The 8,683-nt window shown below is 38.8% G+C and overlaps 1 protein-coding gene across 1 annotated transcript in view; it reads left to right on the top strand.

The window, feature by feature from the left end:
* Positions 1 to 10: 10 nt before the first annotated feature.
* Positions 11 to 8,683, top strand: part of top3b (DNA topoisomerase III beta) — a 30,271-nt gene continuing 21,598 nt past the window's right edge. The window contains exon 1 of the mRNA XM_053419861.1: positions 11 to 328. The gene's annotated coding sequence lies outside the window, so the exon portion shown is untranslated. The remainder of the gene's footprint in view (positions 329 to 8,683) is intronic.

Here is an 8,683-nt window from a genome sequence, read left to right as displayed (position 1 = left end):
TATAAAAACCTTCATTTTTAACTACTTGTGTTCGCCCTCTGAGCCATGTTGCTGACTGTGTAACCCTCTGCAGAGCCAATAATCAAAACTCAAAGACAACTTCGGTCTGAGAAACTCCTTATTTCACATCCCAAGGTAAATTTCCACTACAAACTTGGCGTCACAAACAGGATCCCTTGAAAGATCGTCTTGACCCGAGAAGTCTTCGGTGGTTGGCAACCCGGGAGAGAAAAATCTGACATTTAAGAAACGAGAGGACTCAAGTGACTGGGATTCCAGACCGTCTTCACAGGGATCCAAAGACCTCTCTTTGGTCATCTTATATCCGGTAAGATGTTGAAACTGTGATTTTTCATGACTGTTTAGTAGATTTTTGAAATAGAAAATCAAACAGACATAGGAAATAACATGTTTATGGTTTATATGGAACGGGTGTATTAGTCATTGTATCTGGATTATTGTTGTTATTGATGTTTATCTGACTCATCCTCGAAACAATCAAATACGATTATAATAATTCTTAAGTAACACAGTGATGGCATTTTACCTAGTTTTGCTGGAGAAAGAAACAAGGTTCCATGGAGACATCCATGTCTTAAATTGAGTGTGCAAGGGAAATTGTGAATGATTTTTTCCCTTTCGTACACTTAATTAATAAAGATAAGTAGTGACGGAAGTAAAAGTCTTCCGGACCCAGAGGGTCACAGGGTGGAAGCTATGATTGCGAAATATTACTTTCTTTAACTGTTTTCTGTGCACTTAGCCGATGCAACCTCAAAGTTCATGTCCTTACTTGGTAATTTAACCTCCTGTTGACTTATATCTGTGCAACTGGGTGCTGGGGTTGATTCTTCTTTCTGTACAGTGATGCCAGACAGCAAATTTCCACAACAATATTTTAAATTGCTGAAGTAACAATGACGGACAGGTTGACTTGACAAGTGAGCGATCACATTAGAACTGCAATACGTTATCGTGCGCTTAATTTAAGATGAGATGCCATATACCATCATATGTTCGTCATATCAGTTTGTTGAATGATGTACAACTTACACATCTTTAAATTAACAGTAAAAACCTTATTCTTCCTTATATGCTGTCTTCCTTATATGCTGCTCCTATAAATATAATAGTGAGGATACTAATATATTTTATTTTGATGTTCTGACAATTTAGTGCCCTATTTTATAGAGTAAAGTACAAGAATAGCCTGTGATCTGCAGAAAATTATTTAGTTAAAGTATAATCAGTGTAATAAGAGTTGCAGGGTTAACTTTTGTACAAACACTGTACCAGTAAAGTCCATACCAGCACTATTAAATGAGCAAAAATCACAGTTCTGTGTCTCTATATATATGTATTCAAGCAATCAAGCATTTTGGACCTCCACTGACACACCTCTTTTCTAAAGCTCTGCGTTGATCAGGCTTGAGGTGCAGACTTTTATCACATTCCTTAGGTTATTTTATTTTAAGTTTATTTTAAGTTCAGATTAATGGGTCTTCTATTCTCCATTAATGATACATTGAATATGATCAGGCTTCTGTATTTATTGTGGGTCAAATTTCTTTGTGCTCTCATTAGTTGATATCAATCTACATTGTAACAAATTGTTTTTTAACATTACAAGGGATTATTTAACAGTGATAGATTTCAGCCTGCAGACACTGTAGTTATCCTGTAAGTGAACGTAACAACAGTGCTTTCAAGAATAAAGAGTAAATAGTAATTATCCTTCCATCCATTGTAACACTACGGCTGTGATCAGCAGCTACGACCTGTATATTTACAGGTGTAGGGATGTATAGAGGTACAGGGGCTACTCTTTCTCTGAAATAGTGGGAGCAGCAGCTTCTCTCTTGTCCTGTTTGGACTTGTTAAACTTTTGTGTCTTTATCTGCACCGATCTGTCATGATTTGTTACATGAGCAGCAGAGGCTGAAAATTATCACATCTCCTAAGGCATTTTCCCATCAAAATCTAAACAGGTGTTATCAACCCTTTGACAAGACAAGACACAGACACATCAGAACACATCTGATTACATGTCCACATTCCATCATCAGTGTGACCCGGGCAACATTGAAGAATCTTCCTCTGAGACTTTTTCAGAAAGAAGCATTTATACGACTCTCTCAAACAATCACTTATTTTAATATCAACATTCACCACCTATTGATTTCATTTTTTTTGACCATGCTATTTTAATTGATTAAATCTCATTCCATTGTAGAGTTGTGTCATGAGCCACTCCCCCCCACGTTAACATCTCCCAAGATTTTACAAGACTTTCCCAGCTACTTATTTTAATTTCCCAACCATTAATCTTACCAATGGTGTGTTGTTTTTCCAGTGTTTGATTACCTCATATATTTTGCATCATTTGAAAGTAAGTAAAGTTGCTCCTGCTGACCTGACATTACCATTATTTCCTCTTCTCCATGTCAGCTGAGAATCCTCATGTCTCTTTCTCAGACTGACTGGAGAATCCCCACCAGCTCAAGTAAAATGTGTGCAAGGCAGAGGTAGGGGCACAACCTCCTTAACATTTCTGTTTCTGAGATGTATCTACTAATTCCACAAATCTGTGTCTGTATTTGAAGTTTTCTCGCAAATTGTTCATCTGAACGTCTTCCCACTTGTGGGCATGTGTGTGCATGTGTATCGTTAAGGGCCCAAGGAAATGCAGTGTCGAATTGTGTGCGATTTGGACACAGGATACGTACAATTTTAATAAACTTTAAATAAAGAGGGGACCAGTGCTCTGTAGCAGTGCTGGTTTGGAATCATCAACTTAAGTGATATTGTTGATCACGACTTTCACTGAACTTTTAATCGACAGGTGAAACACTGTTTGTGCAGCAGCGGTGACTTCAGGGCTCTGTGGACTGAGACCTGCACTCGGTTTTTCAACCAGCATCACCACAAACAGCCCGTTGCAAACAGGCAGGTTTAGAACAAACACTGCACTAGTTCAATGAAGTTAATGACAAATGATAGTTCCAGAGTTTGACTTGCTCTCTGCAGCTTTTTATGTGGCGACGCCAGCAATCGCAGGCAACTCGAGCTGTGCTGAGCCAATCATGCTACATGCTTCATGTGACATACCTCACTCTCAACACATATCTATATTACACACCCACCTTATCAGGTGGTCTATTTAACCATAGAAACATTTCCCATCAACCCCTCTTGCTCACACTGCTGCTGCAGTATTGCCACCAGTTGCTTCAGCCCCTCCACCACCCCAGCATCCACCTGTAGGTTTCAAGTATTTGCTCATCACTCCCATCATTCCTGTGTTATCATATGTGGGAGTGATTAAGTGGAGCCTAGACGCTAAATACTAAATCTATTGTAATATTGCAATAAATGTTCGAACGTGAGTTGTCTTACTGAAATTTGTTTATTGCTTTTCATTGTAAATCTGAAATTAAGTTATTCAAAACACATTATGGCACTGAAGTAACATTTTTATGTTGAATTTAATTTATTTTCATGCATTTTTCAGATAAATGGGCTGTAGTGTAACCAGTCAAGCTGTAGTTTCCTGTGCAGACTGCTGGCACAGAGTATTGAGTGACTCTTCTATCATGTTAGAAAAAGGCACAGGCACTCAAAACATGTACTTACATGTTAATTTAGGCAAGATGTCCTGTTGAAACTACATCTGAAGCAGATTGTGAAATACAGTCCTCAGGGATATTCCCACGAAGTGTCTTGTTTTGTACAGATCAGGACACAGTGTTAGACCCACTGCATATTGAAGATGGAGGATATGAAGAGGGAGACAGTCTGTCAGAAAGTTCAAGTTTCAAATATTTATTGCAACAGCAGAACATGTTGGTGTTATGGCGTCTAGGCAACAACTTTATAACTCCCCAAGACATGATTACATGATATAATGGGAGTGATGAGCAAATATTTATAAGCCCCCAGTCGGAGGCTACAGGTGGATGCTGGAGTGGTGGAGGGGCTTAAACTACTGGCAGCAAATAAAGGGTAGTATTATAAAGGAGAGTGAAGTATGTCACATGATGTATGCCACATGAGCAGCGCAGCTCCGGTTGGCTGCCTGAACAAACTCGCAAGCATCGCTCCATTTATTGTAATATGTGAACATTATTCAGGATTTCAGTATGAGTGCCATGATTCACCTTTTTTTCCAAACTAGTTTTCTGATCTTACTTGTTCCATCTTATCCTGAATATGTTGAAGGCTTTTGTGTGCAAACATAAGAAACATGATAAGATGGACAAAGCATTGAACAATAAACTGTATTTATCATGGAGCAAGTATATATCAGTGTTTCTGCTACATACAATTAGATACATACATACGACTGCTACTGCTTCAGGATAGTCACACTAAACCACTTGTCATTGTCCCCCCTTCCCATTCCCCCACCGACCTGCACTCATACCACACATTAATGTTCCAGGCCTGATCACAATTGACGTTAAGCACTCTGGGAGCTTTTGTTGAAACGCTGTTATAGATATTTCTATAAATAATCCTTTTTTATTTTTTTAGGAATTTATTCAGGTGGCATCTTTCTCACTCCTTCCTCTTAATATCATATTTTGCATCATCTCTTAGTTGCACTACTTGATAGTGAGGCTATAATATCAGAATTGCTCGCAATGCACAGCCATTTATTGTGGAGTTACTGTGTAATCCTTTGTACAAACACAGTACTACATCCCAACACATGTAGTTATTGGAGAACAAGACGTGAAGATATGAACTGAGAAGGTTACAGTTTGGGATCTTACAAAGAACTTCCTAAATACCTATTCTACTATTACCGGATATGCATTGGTAGTTGTGTGAATGAGAACTTTTACACCTTGAAACATAAAGGAGCTAAGTTTATAAAGTAAAATCAACGCATGGAGCCTCAACAGTTCCTGTAAGTGAGAAGGAAATAAATATTAAAGTCTCCTACTTACAACCATGAATATGTCAATGTTGAAAAATTACAGTAAAATGCTCCTTATAGTTTTTTTTTGTGGGAGTTACATATGAGTTGTTTGACTGTTGAGTGGTGAAGGAGGTGATCTAATGAGGATATCCATTTAGGAGTAAAAGCTCATTGTACACAATAAAAAGTCTCAGGCTATTTGTTTTGAAACATAACAATTGATATGGTTTATGTACTTGTTCAATCAAAAGCATAGGTTATGAATTAATTATTTATGGGCCAGTGTGATTCTCTGTACTACTACCTGTCTGCCTGTCTACTACCTGCCTGCCTGATTATGACTGGTCTGCCTGACTATTAGCTGTCTGACTGACTAATCCCTGATTGTCTAATCCCTGATTGTCTGATTATTACCTATATATCTGCCTGACTACTACCTGTCTCCCTGATTATTACCTCTAGCCTTACTAGATTATTATCTGCCTGGATACTAGCTGGCTCGCTGACTGACTACTACCTGTCTGCCTTGATACTAACTGTCTGTCTGGATACAAGCTGTCTGCCTGACTATTACCTGTGTCCCTGACTACTACCTGCCTGCCTGATTATTACCTACCTGCCTGATTATTTCCTGCCTTTGTGATTATTACTTGCCCACCGGATTATTAACTGTTTGCCTGACTGCTACCTGTCTGCCTGGATACTAGCTGGCTGCTTGACATACTACTACCTCACTGTCTGATTATTACTTGCCTGCCTGATTATTAACTGTCTGCCTGGATACTAGCCGGCTGCCTGACTGACTGCTACCTCACTGTCTGGCTATTACATGCCTGCCTGATTATTAACTGTCTACCTGGATACTAGCTGTCTGCCTTACTACTACCTGACCGCCTGATTATTACCTGTCTGCCTGACTACTAGCTGTCTGCAGGGATACTAGCTGTCTGCCTGGATATTGGCTGTCTGTCTACTCGATGTCTGGCTGACTCTTACCTGTGATACGTTTTTTACCTTGCAGCTCAGTTCATTTGGATTAATGGAGAAGGGAGAGGGAAGATGGAGAATCCACAGAAAACACAAGTTTAAAAAGTAAGCATTAATAAACTACTTTAGGAGCACTGGGTAGAGGAGCAGTGATCCTGAGTAGAACATGATGAGATTAAAATCAAAACAAGGTCTGTTTGAAATGCAGCAATAAAAAATCCTAATAAATGTGTATTATACTGCCATAATATATAAGAAATCGTACTTTACTTTGTACGTTTTTTGTTTACTTACTGAATATCTAATTTATATTATGAGTAATGCTTTGTGGAATCATATCTCTGCATGTCAGGAGTGTTGCAGGGCGATGATCAGGGATGTAGCTTAGATGATTTTTTCCCTGTTTCTTTAATTTATTCAATAGACACTCGCCCCCTGCTTTCTCTCTGCCCTTTTCCAACAAGGCAGGTCAACGGCCAGTTCAGAGCTGGTACCCGTCTCAAACCAGTTCTTTGGCAATCGAAACACAAAGACTGGTTGGACTCTGGTTCCACCAGTTTGCTTGTTTATAGAAATGCGTACATCAGAGGCCAGGGTGGGATTATTACGTTATGTGTAATCTGCAAAGAAGATTGAATATTTTTAGAATAAAACTGAAAAAGAATCGTATTCACTTCTGTCCATCCTGGCAGAGGAATCCCCCATTTGCAACCCTCTCTGATGTTTCAGCATTTTTCCTATTTGCAAATTGTGATTTGTGAATATGGGCTACACAAATTAATTTGATTTGATGTGAAATGAGAAGCTGTAGTCTGCCATTGTGGAGGTTGTGCTAATTTTGCAGGAAAATAAGAGTGACGTTCATACAGCAAGAAAATGATGTGGCCCTATGGTGACTCCAGCCTGTGGAAAAGCAAACTGGTTCTTAAAAGTTAACAAGTTGAACCTCTGAACCAGCCGATTGCAGAAGATTCACCTCGGTCAAATAGGGGTATATGTTTCTCCTCACAAGCCATGTCCTCCTCACTTTCACTCCCTCTTCTCTCAGTCTCCACATCCCCTCTTTTCTCATCATTTGAAAGTGATTTAAGTAGAAGACACTGCGCTGTTCATAGTTTAAATATTGAAAGTCATAGTATTCTTCACAATTTATTTTAATAAAAAAATACTACTGTACTTTTAATAGCTGTGAAGCCCGTTTTTACAGGTGTAGGGATGAATCGTGGTGCAGGAGCTCTCCTCTTTTTGAGATAGTGGAAGCAGCAGCTGCTCTCTGCCCGGTCTTGCCGTTTGTTCTTGACAAACTGGTCTATCTCAATAGGTGCACAGAGTTTATGTGATTGAGAAAACATCGACTCAGCTTTGTTTTATCAGATATTGGCTAAATTCCACTTTTCAGAAGAGCAGCCAAACCTTTAATTTACCACATATCCCAAGGCATTTTCCCATCCACAGCTAAAAAGGTGTGCCCAACAGTTTTTCTCTCTAATATGAGGAAGAGAGGGCACCCAAGAGAAACTGAAGACACATTTGAGATCCGATCCCTTGATAGTGATCGGATTGGAGATGGTCTATGTTACATGAGGCCACATTTGTTTAGCAGTGTGAACGTGAATGTGTTCTGGGCTAGATTGAGGAACCTCCCTCTCAGCTGACATCTGCTGAACCGCTGCAGTTCATAAAACCTAGGCGTATCTTTACACTTCTCACTGGACCTCATTACTTAAACCTCAGTTTATCTTAGCACTAATGAAACGTTAAATAATTTTTCAAAAATCAATTCGGATTTAAAGTTCCTTCCCATCCTCAACAGTAAAACCCTCTTTGATCAAGGCCTGTACTATGTCCATATGGTGTTTTACGCTACCTATCATTGTCATTACTATTCAATTCATAATTCTGTGTCTCTGTAGATATGGGTTAAAATTGGCTACAACAATTTTCCAGTAACTACTGTCTTTGCCAATGTTTTACTTACAACTTCAGCATTTCTGCTGTCACATTTGTGAGGTTATTTAAGTGATGCTGTTAGTATGTTCATGTAGAATTGTGCACATTCCATGTTGTGTTTCATGCTCATGCTAGAGTTAGTTAACATTCAAAAACAAAAAAAAACATGCTGGAGATTATCACTTTCCGCACCTCCAGTGGTTTTATGTTGGGCTTTCTGCCTCTGCTGTTTTTGACTGCCAGTAGAGTTGTTTGCAAACGCATGTAATGTTAGTATAGAAACATTATTATCTTTGATTATGTTTGTTTTCATGCATAAATCAGCTTAATGGTGTTGTAGCTTGTCATGCTCAAGCATAATGCTGGAGCTGAGAACATGTACTTACATGTACAGGTTACATGTCAAATATATTAATAGCTGACTACTAGCTGTCTGCCTGGATACTAATACTACTACTGAAAAACTACATTTTGTGTTCGATTGTGAAAAAGTTGCTTTGGGACATTCTCTCTACAGAACAGGACACAAAGTTAGTTGCACTACAGAGAAGATTTATCAAGAAGGTGTAGGGTTTTGAGTGCGAACATAAGAAACATGGTAAGATGGACAAAAATGTGTGTAATAAATTGATTTTATTGTGGCATCAATTTCTCGGTGCTTTTTACAAATGTAACCAAAGGATGGTAAAGAGGGAGTCTTAAAAATAACCAAAGTTAAAAAAGGGCATGCAAATAAGTAAATAAATAAATGGTTCATACTCCAGGGGAGAGCTCCTGAAGGTAATAGTAGTTACTGTAGATATCTGAAGTGCTGTACTTAGA

This window comes from Pleuronectes platessa, chromosome 4, assembly GCF_947347685.1.
Source record: "Pleuronectes platessa chromosome 4, fPlePla1.1, whole genome shotgun sequence".
Lineage (NCBI taxonomy): Eukaryota > Metazoa > Chordata > Actinopteri > Pleuronectiformes > Pleuronectidae > Pleuronectes > Pleuronectes platessa.
The sequence above is the reverse complement of the archived record's forward strand: the minus strand, read 5'-3'. Positions and strand labels throughout refer to the sequence as shown.